Below are 9926 nucleotides of genomic sequence, written 5' to 3'. Positions count from 1 at the left end.
TTGAACAGGAAAGTGAGAGTCTGGTAGATGCAGAGGAAAGATGAGGGCCTGATTAAGAACAAGATTTTGCTGGAGGCAAAGACCAAAGAACTCAGCGAGAGACTGGAGGTGAGAGGAGGTGAACGCCGAGCTGACCGCCATGAAGAGGAAGCTGGAGACGAGTGCTCTGAGCTGAAGAAAGACATTGATGACTTGGAGCTCACCTTGGCTAAAGTGGAGAAGGAAAAACATGCCACTGAAACAGGTGTGTGTCTGCTGGGTGGTCATCTGAACACCAAACCCAGACATTTAAACTCTTACTAACAGATTGCTCTTTGCTTCCATTCAGGTGAAGAATCTGACTGAGGAGATGTCTTCTCTTGATGACACCATCGCCAAGATATCCAAGGAGAATTGGCTCTGCAGGAGGCCCACCAGCAGACACTGGATGACCTGCAAGCAGAGGAAGACAAAGTCAACTCTTTGACCAAAGCCAAGATCAAGCTGGAGCAACAAGTCGATGATGTAAATCTATGGCCATTAACTTTAGAAATCATAACATGTGTAACTTAAAGGGGCTCTAATCAATTTTTTTCAGCAAAAGGGAACTCTAATGATTTTACACATCAGAGTCTGTGGTGTTGGAGACTCCGACTGCATATGTGAAAAAAAGGTATAGTTTGTTTGTGGCTCTAGAGGGAGCTGTGTGAAGTCAAATGTCTTCAAGTGATGTCACTTGAGTCAGCTTCTGATGGGTCTGAAGACTACAAGTTTGACAAAGAAAAAACATTTGGTCCTACTAGCATAAGGCTTCAAAACTGTCAGCGTCAAGTTGCGTTGTGGGTAACACAAATGGCAGGTTTTGACAAGGAAGAAGAATGCGTGGAATGAAAAGTCGATTCCACCAAAGTTCTCTGTAAACAATCAAATGACTGTATAATGAACCCCAGAGAATTATCACCTGATCACCAGTTCCCCTCCGTGCTACAGAGCATCGCAGTGTTGCATACTGCTGCTATCAAGACTAGCGGGTCCTATAATGTAACATTCTCGAGTGTCAATCTGATTTAACTTGAAATGCAAGGATTAAGAAACCTAATGTTATTTATTGATAAAGTAAAAAGACATTTATCAATACACCTGTATGTAGGGTAAACATGTGGAGGGGTTAATTTAAACTGCTCTGTCCTCAGTCATCCTGTGTGTTTTATACAAGCACAGCTAACATTAACTTGGCATTACCCAGATGTTACAAACAAGCTAAATAGAAAGCTGATTGTCTGTCTCATATACTGGTCTGTAATCTTAAAATCTGACAGTATTGTGATGGCACATATTTGCTTTATACTGACATAGCTGTTGTAAACATTAATGTTGCTGCTCTAGAAAACAACATTTAGTTGTATTTAAAATTTTCAATTCTAATCCTATAGTTAATTTAAAACAACCAGGAAATTAAAATTGATTTGACATATCATATGTCATGATATGTCAAATCAATATATAACAATGCTGTCCACATTGAATATTTTCCTCATACCGTGCAGGTAAAGTATCAATAGTGGTATCGATAAAGACTTGGATAGTTAAGCAGTCTCAATAATGGTTATCAGTATCAATAAAAAATTAACGATCAGCATCCCTACTCTCACCACTCTCATTATTGTGGTTTTCCATTGCAGCAGACATCTTTTCAGAAAGATATTTCATTTAGGAGATGTTGGAGACCAAAAACAGAGCTAAAAGGAGAGTGAAAAGGAGCGTTACATGCTCTGTCAGCCGCCTTTGCTATATCAACTGCACAAAGTGATAATATTTCAATTGTGCTGTGAATGCAGGGTTTAATAATTACTGAACTTGTGTCCATGTGTCAGCTTGAGGGCTCTGGAACAAGAAAAAAAGATACGGATGGATATTGACAGAGCCAAAAGAAAGCTTGAAGGAGATCTGAAATTAACTCAAGAATCCATAATGGATTTGGAAAATGACAAGCAGCTAGAGGAACGCCTTAAAAAGTATGTAGTAGTGCAGCAATGTAAGCATTATAGTAAGTACATTGCATTGCATATCTCTAATCGCATGGTTTGGTTTTGCATAACAGGAAAACTTTGAATTCAGCCAACTTGTAGCCAAAATTGAGGATGAGCAGAGTCTGGCTGTGCAATCTCAGAAGAGGATCAAGGAGCTTCAGGTTCGTAGAAAACTTGACAGTTGACAGAAAATTTGCTGCAAGTCAATGAATGACCTAGGATGTTCGCTGCGTTACCCAGGCCCGCATTGAAGAACTGGAAGAGGAGATTGAAGTGGAGCGCGCTGCCAGGGCTAAGGTGGAAAAGCAAAGGTCTGACCTCTCCAGGGAGCTCGAGGAGATCAGTGAGAGGCTGGAGGAGGCCGGAGGCCGCCGCCACTCAGATAGAGATGAACAAGACGAGAGGCCGAGTTTCAGAAACTGAGACGAGACCTCGAGGAGTCGACCCTCCACCACGAGGCCACCGCTGCAGCTTTAAGAAAGAAACATGCTGACAGCGTGGCTGAGCTGGGAGAGCAGCTAGACAACCTTCAGCGGGTCAAACAGAAGCTGGAGAAGGAGAAGAGTGAGTACAAGATGGAGATTGATGACCTGTCTGGCAATATAGAGGTCATGGTCAAATCAAAGGTAAGCTAGACCAATATATACAGTATATTACATGTATTGAATATAGCATGATAAATTGACCAATTTTCATTAACTTATTTTATAAATACAACAGATTAACTATGAGAAGCTGTGTCACTCTCTGGAAGACCAACTGAGTGAATACAAGACAAAACATGAGGAGAACACTCGTCTGATCACTGAAATAAATGCTCAAAGGGCCAAACTTCAGAATGAAAATGGTACGCAGTTCAATCTTGGCAAACAGACTTTTCTGGTCAAATACTTCTCTCTTTTCTTACATTGTTTGCTGAAACCTCTTTTAACAGGTGAGTTTTCTCTCGTCTTCTTGAGGAGAAAGAAGCGATACTCTCTCAGATGTCGAGGGCTAAGCTGCCCTTCTCTCAGCAAATTGAGGAGCTGAAGAGGCATGTTGAAGAAGAAACAAAGGTTTGTTGCATTACTGCACTCTGTGCAACCAAACAATGTCTGTGACATTAATGATCTTTGAAGGTATGTAAGCTAACTGATGTGTCTAGGGGCTTAAAGGGCGTCTGAACTTGGAAGCTCAGCAAGGCTAGCAGATTTACCTGTGTGACTTAATATTTCTCAATTTCCTTTTCCAACTTTCACAGTGTTTCTTTCTACTTTGATAACGAGTTTCAGCTATTGTGGCCACGAGGAGGTTTATAGGAAAAGTTAGACATTTTCATCCGTAGACTATTAGTTTAGCTTAGCAGAAGAGCCTCCAGAGGAATTCTAATTTTAACAAAACTTTCTAAAATCCACACCTGCCTCTCTGTTAGGCTAAGAATGCGCTGGCCCATGCACTCCAATCTGCCCGTCACGACTGTGATCTGCTGAGGGAGCAGTTTGAGGAGGAGCAGGAGGCCAAGGCTGAACTCCAGAGAGCAATGTCCAAGGCCAACAGCGAGGTGGCCCAGTGGAGAACCAAATATGAGACTGACGCCATCCAGCGCAATGATGAATTGGAAGAAGCCAAGTGAGAGTTGCTCTCATACACATAGATATTAAGAAATTAGATATTTGTAATGTAAGATAATGACAATTATTACGTTTACTTAATTTTGTTATCCTCAGGAAGAAGCTTGCCCAACGTTTGCAGGAGGCTGAGGAGAACGTCGAGGCTGCGAATGCCAAGTGCTCATCTTTGGAGAAGACGAAGCAGAGGCTGCAGGGAGGTGGAGGACCTCATGGCTGATGTGGAAAGGGCAAATGCTCAAGGAGCTGGCCTGGATAAAAGCAGAGAAGCTTTGATAAGGTGACAAAGAAAATCGCTATTACTCCCAATACAACTCTGTCATTCTCAAAAACTGTCTGTTTTTCTAGTCGCTATTGTTGATTACTATAGGCTAACATACCAGGGACTCAACCTACAAGCATTAATTTGTGTCTTCCGTAGATTCTGTCGGATTGGAAGCAGAAGTATGAAGAGAGTCAGGCTGAGCTGGATGGATCACAGAAGGAGTCCCGCCACCTCAGCAATGAGCTCTTCAAAATGAAGAACTGTTACGAGGAAGTTTTGGAGCACCTTGAAGTCCTCAAACGAGAGAATAAAAACCTGCAACGTACGTATATTACAATAAATGATACCGCTTTCTCAAAAGATGGTTCATCTGCAACACGTTGATTTTGAATAAAACTTGTTATGTTAATATGTCAAGTCATGTCAGGATAGAATAAATTGAAGAAATGTGATGCATTTTTACATTTTAAGTGGAAATTTCTGATTTGACTGAACAACTCGGAGAGAATGGTAAAGCCATCCATGAGCTGGAGAAGACTAAGAAACAAACTGACATTGAGAAGACAGAGATCCAGACTGCTTTGGAAGAAGCTGAGGTAACTTCACTTAAAATCAAGAAATTATTACACCTTTAAATTACATTTGTGCCACATTCCTATTAATGTATTCTTGTTTGTGTCTGTATTCAAGGCCTCTCTGGAACATGAGGAATCCAAAATTCTGCGTATCCAGCTGGAACTCGCTCAAGTCAAGGGAGAGGTTGATCGCAGGCTGGCTGAGAAGGATGAGGAGATCGACCAGATGAAACGCAACCATCAGCGCATTGTCGAAACAATGCAGTCCGCACTAGAGGCTGAGACACGCAGCAAGAACGATGCCATGAGAATCAGGAAGAAGATGGAGACCGACCTCAATGAGATGGAGATCCAGCTGAGCCACGCCAATCGGCAGGCCGCTGAAGCCCAGAAGCAGCTGAGGAACATGCAAGCCCACCTCAAAGTGAAATATTGTTCATTGCTTCAACACGAGAAGATTCGATTTTAAACCCCATTTTAGGGCAAATCCTACATCTTTGACCATTCTGTCTCTCTGCAGGAACAAATCCTTCACCTGGATGAGGCACTGCGGAGCCAGGAGGAGCTGAAGGAGCAGGTGGTCATGGTGGAGCGCAGGAGCAGCCTGATGCAGGCCGAGGTGGAGGAGCTCAGGGCTGCTATGGAACAGTCAGAAAGAAGCCGCAAATTAGCTGAACAGGAACTGGCTGATGCTTGTGAGAGAATAGGGCTACTGCACTCTCAGGTGAGCAGCATTATTACAACGTATGACAGAGGGCCACTGAAATCTAAAGGGACAGAACCATTATGACATAAGATACTATTGTTCTAAATAAACAAATGATAATAATCTGTATATCTGCAGGGTTTGTTTGGGATGCTAATGAAGAATATATCATATTATATCATATAGAACAGTTACTTGGTCAGGTGCTGAGATCTGTTGTTTTCAAAAGTGGAGCTTAAAGACCCTTCTGGTCATGGACCATGCCATAATCCATATTTTTATATTAGCAATATCTGTGTAACTCTGCAGTTCCCTTACGTTTTACAGACTGTTTCAGCCTCTCTCAGCTCTTTACTTTCCACACCTTTACCGTTATGGTTCAGTCTCACAGCTCTAATCAACTTTGTTTCCAGCAGCAGTAGGCAACTGTTTTCATTTAAAAAGCTATGACAAACTCGCTGTGCACTAGTTGCCTAGCAACAGACAGACAACACCAGACAGACAAAGTTAGCAACTAGCTGGTGACCATAGTGGAGCATTGAGCAGCTAAAGAGCTAGACATTTTTCTCAGGTGTTGGTGAAGACCAAAACAGAGCTAAAAGGAGGGTGAATATCAGAATTAGAATTGTGAATAGGTCCTCAGAAACCCCAAATGAATGCTAATGTTGCATAACTAAGTTTTACCTCTTGACGCCTGAAATAATTTACAATTATAGAAGAAAATAAATAATTTGTGTTTTCATTTGCTTTCAAGCTGATGCTAAAGTGGAGATAGGTAATTGTCTATAGGACATAGAATAGATATAAATTCAGGTATGATGCAAATTAGCGACAACGGGCATAAATGAGAAACCAGTGCTTGCAAAAGCTTCCTAGGTTCGTATCAAATATGCAGAAACTGGCATGGGAGAATACAAACGCTATCTCAGTCTGCAGTCTGAAAGCAAGCAGTGTGATGCGAATTTGCGACGATCGGCGTTAAGTGGTCACCTTTAATTGAAACTTTCTTAAATATCCTTTGGCTACAGAACACAAGTCTCCTCAACTCCAAGAGGAAACTGGATGCAGAAGTCAGCCAGCTGCAGGGCGAGATGGAGGATGCAATCCAAGAAGCTCGCAATGCAGAGGAAAAAGCCAAGAAGGCAATCACTGATGTAAATATTACACACTTTCCCTCTAATCATATCTAGCACGTACAGGTTTATATGGTGTGATAGTAACTGCAAGAAACAGTGATTATTATAAAGCAGCCTGGTTGCCTCTATGGATGCCGTTGGTGTCAGGCCTAGCTTGATTATGAGCAGTATTGATTTGGTATTTGCTCTGACAAAAAATCAAGTCAAACATCTGGTTAACTTTCTGTGTTAATGCAGGCAGCCATGATGGCAGAGGAGCTGAAGAAAGAGCAGGACACCAGCAGCCACTTGGAGAGGATGAAGAAGAACCTGGAGGCCTCTGTGAAGGATCTGCAGCACCGTCTGGATGAGTCTGAGAACCTGGCTTTGAAGGGGGGCAAGAAACAGCTCCAGAAACTGGAAGCTCGGGTATCACGCTTGTTCAAATGAGATTGATGTAACATTATTGAGATAAAGGTTGAGTTTGTGGGGTTTTGGATTTTCTCTGGCAGGTGCGTGAACTGGAGGGTGAAGTGGAGAGTGAACAGAAGAGAGCTGCTGATGCCATCAAGGGGATCCGTAAATATGAGAGGAGAGTGAAGGAGCTCACTTACCAGACTGAAGAGGACAAGAAGACTGTTTTGAGACTGCAGGACCTAGTAGACAAGCTGCAACTCAAAGTCAAGGCGTACAAACGGCACAATGAAGAAGCTGTAAGGTCTTTTCTCTCTGCCAGAAAAACAAATAGGATCTACTGTTTTTTTTATTATGATTATGGCTTACTATGTATGTTTTTGTTTTTTTCTACAGGAGGAGCAGGCCAATGCTCACCTTGCTAAGCTGAGGAAGGTGCAGCATGAGCTGGAAGAGGCACAGGAGAGGGCAGACATTGCTGAGTCCCAGGTCAACAAGATGAGATCCAAGAGCAGAGAGTTTGGAAAGGTAAGGTTTAGTTTATTTGCATCCTTAATGGGTTCTACCATAAATTGGCTAACTTTTCAAGGGTCTAATAAGTGGTTTCAGGTCCCAGAGCCAGCACACCAGCTCCAGACTGCGACACACAGAACTCTCCTGCTGCTATAGCTAACATCACAGCACCAGCATGTCTGAAATCATGGCTGAAACAGCTGGAATAGTGTCGTGTGGCTCCATCCGATCCACTTAGTTTGTTTTCCAAAGCGAGGGCTGTGTTCAAACACCAAATATTTTAGCACACACACACAACGCACAGCTAGCAGACCTTGAGGAGAAACTCACTGACTCTGACTAAAAGATGTATATAGATTAGAATTTCAGACCCCACCTTTGATAAAGCATGTAGAAAAAGAATCAAAGAAACAAATTATGCATCACATAGGTAAACACCAATGACTATCAGTTAGTGCATCACTTTTGCTTCTACAGACTCCAGATTCCTTTCTTGTGTACAAGGTATATTTTCATTTACACCGTAGTTCACGGTTACTCTCCTATTATATCACTCTTCCTTCATTTATCTTTTGCTGCTACTTTGCATTGTGAACAGAGTAATGAACTACTATTTACCTGTAGAGTTTAACCGGTTGTGTACCATTTCAGTCATATTCATGTAGCCCCAATTCATAACATGTGTTGTCTTATTACTAGGCCGTACTTTTTGGTATATTATTTTCAGAAAAACAACAAGCATCATGGTCTAGGGTCGCGCCAAATGCATTTTTTTCTTTTTTATTGAAATCACTGAACAATCAGCTTTGGACAAAGGAATATTCATTAGCTGTGCTGGTGACCTTCAGGTGTATTTGCTGTAGATCTGTCCACAAAAGAAATAACAGTGCCACAGCACAAGGTCAGCTCCCACATGGATGAGAATGCTAGTAGTGCACAAAACTACTTAATGTAATACTTAACTTACTTAATGTATGTGGATGACCATTACAATTTAATTTTATTTAAGACTGTAGGTTGTTTTTTAATGTCTAAAAGATATAACTTTGCTTTCCTTTCCTCTCCTTTCCTTCCCTGTCCTTCCATTTCCTGTCTCAGGCTGCTGAATCTGAGTAGACCTCGCAGCGATGACACAGACGGCACCCTCTATCTTAGCACAAGTAGAAACTCACCAGAGTCAACAAATGTTATTCTCCGCCGTGAGATTGTAGAAGATTAAAGTGGTGTGAAGCATTATCTTTAATGACATTGTCTTTCGTTAGATTGACTGTATAGCCAAACATAGCCATGTTTCTGAATATCAACATAAAGAAATTCATTTTATTATAGTTGATGTATTAGCAGATTAAGATATGTAGTATAAGTATAGTTTAGTATAGTGGTAATTAGCCGGTCAGAGAGATAAAAGTCCCCCTCAGTGTGTGCAGTTTGTGTCTAATTTGAGCATCTGTTTGCAGAGATCAGGGCAGATCCCAGCAGAATGCCTGCTGACATTTACATTCTGAGTTAAAATAGCCGTCCTCTTCACTGTCACTCATCTATCTACAATACCTAATGCTAGCATGAGACGTGGATTAACCATGATTAGACCAAAATAATCAAAGGACCATACGAACCAATTAACAAATTCTGCAGAGGATTAATTTAAGATGAAGCATGTATTTAGCTGTGTCACTCCATCCTTGAACCCATTTGTTTAGCACACCAGGCAGGGGGATTCTCTACTGTTTTCTTTTGTTTCTCTGCCAGCGTCCTCATCAGTACAGGGATTTCATTTGTCGAAGACCGAGATTAGAAGTTAAAGTATGACGTAAATACTCAGCATTTAGCACGGTCATACTTACAGTCATCTTTCTGCCTGAATCAACAGAGCTATAGTGTAAAAGTTGATGTGTTTGGAGGTTTTATTCAACACAAAAGAAATGTAATTAAATTCATATTTTAAAAAGTTTTCACCAAAACCAACCATCCAGGATTCCACGTATGTGCAGTGTGTCAGGCAGCGGTAGGACTCCATCACAGAATGGTTGAATGAATTCTCACATTTTTAAACTTTGTAATAGAAAAAATAATGAGCATGGAAAATTTTTTTTTTTGAAACTTTTAACAAGCACAGAGGTTCAGAACCATTTGATCAGGCTATAGCTACCCAGCACAGATTGGATTTTTTTTAAACAACCTGGAAGAGATTCTGATTCTGACAAAAAATTAATGAATAAAAGGATTTAGTATTCAAACTTCTCCTTCTTCACTAGTACAGAAAGTGAGTCATGTGTCCAAGACTGTATCAGTGAAGGATAACAATAAGTGCTATGACACCCCTTTAGTTTGACAAGAGTGAGGACACAGCTGGGAAGGCCAAGCTCGCTGAGGTTTCTGTATCATGCACCATTAAGCAGCATGGATGATCTATGTGAGTAACACCTACACTAGTTGAACCCAACCTGTAAAGAGTCTCAAGTGTGAAATAAAGTCAAAAGATCTGGTTGATTTATTGCCACCTTCATATCTACTTTGAGTAAGACAGTAAAACCACTTAACGTCAATTCATTTCAAATAAGACATTTCTTGGATTCCTGTATGTGTCTTTTTACACTGAACAAAACGCAAAACTTTGTTTTTGCCCCCATTCATCATGAGCTGAACTCAAAGATCTAAGATTTTCTCTATGTTGTAATACTGTTCAAAAATCTGTCAAAATCTGTGTTAGTGAGCACGAGAT

At 41.1% G+C, this 9926-nt stretch overlaps 1 pseudogene; it reads left to right on the top strand.

Annotated features, from left to right (window-relative positions):
• The first annotated feature begins 11 nt into the window (after positions 1-11).
• Positions 12-9683, top strand: LOC119893015 (annotated as a pseudogene).
• Positions 9684-9926: the final 243 nt, after the last annotated feature.

Source organism: Micropterus salmoides, unplaced genomic scaffold, assembly GCF_014851395.1.
Source record: "Micropterus salmoides isolate LMB-PRFRI ecotype aquatic unplaced genomic scaffold, ASM1485139v1 Ms_hic_scaffold_798, whole genome shotgun sequence".
Lineage (NCBI taxonomy): Eukaryota > Metazoa > Chordata > Actinopteri > Centrarchiformes > Centrarchidae > Micropterus > Micropterus salmoides.
Note: the sequence above shows the minus strand (reverse complement) of the source record. Positions and strands in the feature narration are given on the sequence as shown.